Below are 6,000 nucleotides of genomic sequence, written 5' to 3' on the forward strand. Positions count from 1 at the left end.
TATTTACATCATTTCCTTAATATGTAGCTTCTCTAAAGCATAGAAGTACTTTAATTAAAAAAATTCATGAAACTATTTTAATTTTGATATAAGTGGGTTCTTTGTAAATACACATTATTTTTTATTAAGGGAAAACAAGTTTTGAGGGGACCAGAAACCCCGTACATCAGGTTTTAAAAAGACTTGAAACCCTCAGATTTTGCCAAGATCTAGAACCTACAAAGAAACTTCTACCATAAAGATAGGCAAATAAGATCAACAGACTAAAACAACAGATATGGCTAGAACCATCCAAAAGATAGCACAACAAAAAACAAAAAAAAACCAGCACCAAACTAGCTGGCAGCACCACCTAAAGCATTAGATGAATTCAATAGACTCCCACATCCAAACATCAAGGATTTTCTGGGATCCCCTACCCATATTCAGAAAAATTAGGCAAAAAAAGGGTAGCTCATCCCTTAACCAAAAATAACTACACTTTGTGTTGGGCCCTCGAAAACTATTAGCATCTAGCCAGAAATGATTACATAAAAGAAGCAATAAAAACTGAATCGAAACATAGGGGTTTTGAAAGGCTCCCCTTATCTTCAAGAGATTGGGTTTTGCGTGGCTCCCACAACCAGAGGGTATATCAAGGCCCCTGTAAACCACAATAGGTTTTGAGCAAGCTCCCAAAACCAACAGCAAACTGAGTTTTAGGAAAGGTCCCAAAACCCACAAGTTAAAGCCAACAGAGAAAAACCAGTTGAAAATAAGCTCCCCTCCATCAGAGTACTTTTCCACCTCTATAGGAAAATGACCCACCTCCATAGGATCTAAAGAGATACAGATCACCATTTGAGCCTTCCAAGCACCATTCAACACCATAAGGTCTAGGGGCAAATAACAGCCACACCCACACACAAAAGATCTGAGATTAAAAAAGGCTCCCAAAGCCTTCACAAAAAACAAAGGCCCATAGTAAATAAGAACCAAATGAACTGACACAACTAGATAATCCACCTCCATAGGATTACAGTGGTCAGGAACAGTCATTCTGGTAAAGAAAGTAGAATAGTTTCCAGCCTCCAAAAATAGGGCAATAGACCCCCTTAAAAAAATCCATCTTGGAAAGATTGAGCAGACACTTCTTCCCCTACCAGGATACTATCACCTCTATAGAATAAGCAAGGAGGGGAAAAGGAGGAACAGAGGTCCCCTGCAAATAAAAATGCCTCTCCAAAGGCAATAGACAGATCGAGAGGGGAGAAGATCCCAAGAACCCTAACAAAGGCCAAGCCATGGTAGATCCAACTGGGTCCCAAACAGCACCCCCACACCCTACCAGGACTGGGGCATTGACACATCTAGAGGTCACGATCAGACCAAGAGGGAGGGCAGCAATAAGGAACCCACAACTGCAAAGGGGCTACAGAGGGTGAGCCACAAAAGGCCAAATCTCCCACCGCCAAGTGTCCCCCTCAGCCAGGCCCGCACAAAGGAACAACAACCACTGCACCGAGTCTCCATCAGACCAAAATCCAATCATGCAACCGCTTCCAGATCTGCTATCATGGCTACCCATTAAACAACAAGAAGCAGAGGAGTGGACCAAAATGAAATAGGGCATAGACGTGTCATTGTCATCGCCATTTTTAATAATTAGTTTCTGTAAAAATTCTATATTTTTATTAAATAATTTATTTAGTAATTTAATTTTTTTCTTCTTAATAAGAATATGTGAGGATTAAATTAAACATAGATATATAATTTAATAAGTTTATATTATTTAATGTGAGACCCACCTATAGATGAACATAAATACTTATTATTTTGACACTATTCAATTATATTTTACTTGATTATAATGATATGGACATTGGACTTGTGATTAGACCTTAATTATAGTAACATTATGCATGTGGGATAGTTAATTATTCTCTAAGAGTCTTTAACACAAGGAAAATTTTAAAAATGCAACATGGCTTAATTTCTATGCAATATTACCCTAGAATGTACAAATGTTATTAAATTGATAGACTATACTGATTTATCTATGGTAAATGTGTTGAATATATGGGCAATTGAGAGGGGGGCTGAATCAGTTGATTACTTAAAATAATTTCTTTTATCCTTTTAACATCTGGATCCAAACATAGTAACATGAGTGAAAGGATATACATCTTAACAACAAAAAAATAGCTCTCATGGTGGCCCTCTATTAGCCGCTTCCGACTAGAAGTTCCTTATGTGTTGCTTGCCTCCTTTTTGTTTTTTATGGCTAAGTCTGGCAAGGGGGGGGGGGGGGGTGGCTTTTCGAGCTTCCCAATAGGTTGGATCCCATAACCTAGTTCCACGTGACTACCCTGTTTTTCAGGAGGGTGGCAGATTTGTTTTGTCGCCCTTCTTCTCCTCATTACTATTTTGATATTTTTGTATAACTTGAATCTTTGACTTATATGAAGAAACTCTAGGGTGGAAGCCCTATGAAGATGGGGAAATATTCTGATAGTCCTTCTCCCTGGGCTAAATGTGTGGTTAGTGAGCATCAAGTGGAGGTACCTGATGTGTTAGTGAACTCGGTTATAGCTCAAGTATGCCTCTCCTCGGTTGGAAAGTTTTAATCATTTCATCCTGCTCTGGACTTGGTGAAAAAATGGTTTGCTACTAGGTGGAAGTTGAAAGGAAGTGTGTCCTCCAGTTCTATAGCTAATGGCCTCTTCCTTTTCAGCTTCACTAATCAATCAGATATGGCTAGTATTCTCATCGATGGGCCTTGGACATATGAGAACAACAACTTTCTCAGCTTATGCAAATGGAAACCTAACCTTGATCCCTAGGATAATCTTGGTGTTGTGGTCCCTATGTGGATTCATCTCCCTGGGTTACTGCTTGAGTTCTGGAATCGGGAGATTCTGAAAGGGATTACAAACTCCTTCGAGAAGTTTCTTGATATTGATAGTATTACACAATGCAGATCCCATTTATTATTTTCACATGTTTTTGTTAATATTTCTATCAACTCAGTGGTGCCTACTAAGGTTACCCTCCTCTCTAAGCTGGGATCTTGGCTTTAACCTATTGAGTATGAGAATACCAAAGCCTTATGCCAAAGTTGTGATTGTTTTAGACATCTTAGTTCAGCCTGTAGAAGTAATGACAACCATAAACAACTACGCTTTAAAAGTATGGAGGTTCTGGGAGAGGAACAAAGCAATAAGATTGAGAATCATCTAGAGAAATCCCCCAATGTGTTGGATGGTCCCTCCAATTAGAAGATTGAAAAAAACTTGCTTAAGGATAAGAAGAAGCAACTTGATGACCACAAGTCATCCTCCTCTGTGAATGCGGTGACTTGTGAAGTCCCTTCACTACCTATGAATACTCTTAAGGATTGTCACTTGGCCATGGAGACTTCAGGGAACAATGAGTTGTTTATTGACCTAAGCTAGAAGAAAGGAAATGAGCAGAATGAGAATGCTACTCCTAGAGAAATCTCAATTATAGCTGCTAAAGATCACTTCCTCTCCCAAAAAAAAGAGAATTTTAATTAGGAAAACTAGATGTTAACCCCTAAAAAGAAAAACCATGGAGGGTTTGGTAACCTTAAGGAAAATCTACACATTCTAGGATTATCTTCCACCCCTTCACCAACATAATTGAAGATGGCAAGGAAGATAAAGAGTGGACATAGGTTGCCACTAAGAATAAAAAGAAGAAAAAAATGAATGTCGGAGGAAATTGTAAGGCTGGAAGACCTTATTTGAGAGACACTAGATAGAAGGATGCAGACCGAGAGGTAGCGGTAGGGAAACAAACAACCCTGGAAGGGGTTTTAGAAAATAAAAAGAAGAAAACTTAATTTCCCCTCAGTTGGGTTTGTCTCTATTTAGGTGAGTAGAGTTACATTTTCTAGTTTTGGTTTTTATGAAAGTGCTCCCGTGGACTTTTCGGGGTTTGAATAGCCCAATAAAACAACATATGTTAAGATGTAATCTAATGGAGCAAAAGGTGGATATTTGAATGATTCAAGAGACTAAAATGAATAAGGAGAATTTTTAGATGGCTACTAACTCCTTTTGGGCTGCCTCCTCCTTCCTAAATTGTGACTTTGATGATGCTTCTGGGGGAACTGCCACTCCCTAGAACCCTACTTTTTTTGAAGGCTCGTTGATTCACTTTGAAAAAAAATGTCTGGTTGTCAGGATGAAAGGTCTTAGAACCAATCTGCAATGGTACCTTGTTAATGATCATGCCCCTAATGCTAGGTCCCCTAGATCTCGACTTTGGTCCACTTTGTGTTGTCTCATTGGGAATCAAAAGAATGACCTGTGGATGGCTGTAGGAGATTTCAACTCCCCTTTGTACCCTTCTGAGAAAGCTGGTGGTTGTAAGCACTACTCGAAGAGTATGATTGATCTCACCGATTTCATCTCCTCCTCTAGTGTGATTAACATTAACCTCAATGGTAATAAGCTCACTTGGTCTAACCAGCATCATGGGAAACATTTGATTCAGGTTCGGCTGTATAGGGTGTTGGTCTCTACTAATTGGGAGAACTTTGATTCCTTTTCCCTTTTCTCTTTCTCTAGATTGGGGTCTTGTCATAATGCTATCCTTTTGGTAATGGATGGCCCTTGTCATTGTAAACATTACCCTTTCAGGTATGAGATGATGTGGTCTCATCACCCAGATTTCAGAATGCTGGTGGAACATTGGTGGAATGTTCCAGTGTTGGGCACTCCTATGTACCAAATTGCTCAAAATCTTAAACTTCTTATAGACAAGGTCAAGGGAAGGGACCGATACTCCTTCGGCAATATCTTGGAATAAAAAATATCCATTATCTATGACCTAGGGAAGATTCAGACTAAGATCAAAGAGAAGACTATAGTTGAAAAATAGTATGAAGAGAAAGTGGATTTGAGAAATCAATGGCTTCTCCTTAATAGAAAGGAAGAGGTGTTTTGGAAACACAAATCAAGGATACAATGGCTAAATGAAGGTGATGAAAACACTAAGTTCTTCCACCAATCTACAATGAAGAACAAAAGTAGAAATACAATAAGGAAACTCCTTAATGAGGATGGTACTACAGTGGAGGATGAGGATGAAATGGCTACTCTTTTCATTGATTTATTTAGCTTTAACACTCTTAATGGTCAAAGTGGTTTCCAAGACCCCCACAACCTCATGGATGTTATCCCTGAATTTATTAGGGCTAAGGACTTATCTATGCTAACTGAAAGGGTCACCATGAAGGAGGTGCAAATTGCTTTGTTCTCCTTTGCCCCTTGTAAGGCCCCAGGGCCGGATGGGTTTCCCCTTACCTTCTTCCAGGATCACTAGGATATCGTGGGATCTAATATGTTCGATGGGGTTAAAGACTTCTTCAAAATAGGTAAACTCCTTAAATAGATCAAAGTTACTTACATATATTTAATCCCTAAACATGATAATGTTGTTTCCACCAAAGACTTCAGACCTATTAGTCTTTGTAATATGGTTTACAAGGTCCTCTCCAAAGTGTTTGTCAATAGAATAAAACCCTTTCTTGATAAGTTAATCTTTGGTAATCAGAAAGAGTTTGTTAAAGGGAGACACATTCTTGATTTTGTAATTGTGGTGTATGAACTTATCCACTCGATGGAGAACAACAAAAAACCTGCCATGGCTTTTAAACTTGATATCTCTAAGGCCTTTGACAGGTTTTCTTCAGATTTCCTCTTTGAAGTCCTTAGAAGATTTGGGTTCAAAGGAAGATTCTTAAAAATGATAGAACAATGTGTTTGTACCCCTAAATTTTATGTTCTTCTTAATGGTATCCCAAGGGCTTCGCCAAGGAGATCCTCTATCTTCGTACCTATTCATCATTGTTGTTGAAATCTTGGGTAGAAATATTAAAAACCCAAGAAGGGTTGGCTCTCTCAAAGGGGTCAGGGTTGCTTCTGTTAGACAGTCTAAATACCCAGAACATTAATATTAGAATAGCAGTTAAACCAATTAGGCATAAACAAT

Source organism: Cryptomeria japonica, chromosome 8 (genome assembly GCF_030272615.1).
Source record: "Cryptomeria japonica chromosome 8, Sugi_1.0, whole genome shotgun sequence".
Classification (NCBI taxonomy): Eukaryota; Viridiplantae; Streptophyta; class Pinopsida; order Cupressales; family Cupressaceae; genus Cryptomeria; species Cryptomeria japonica.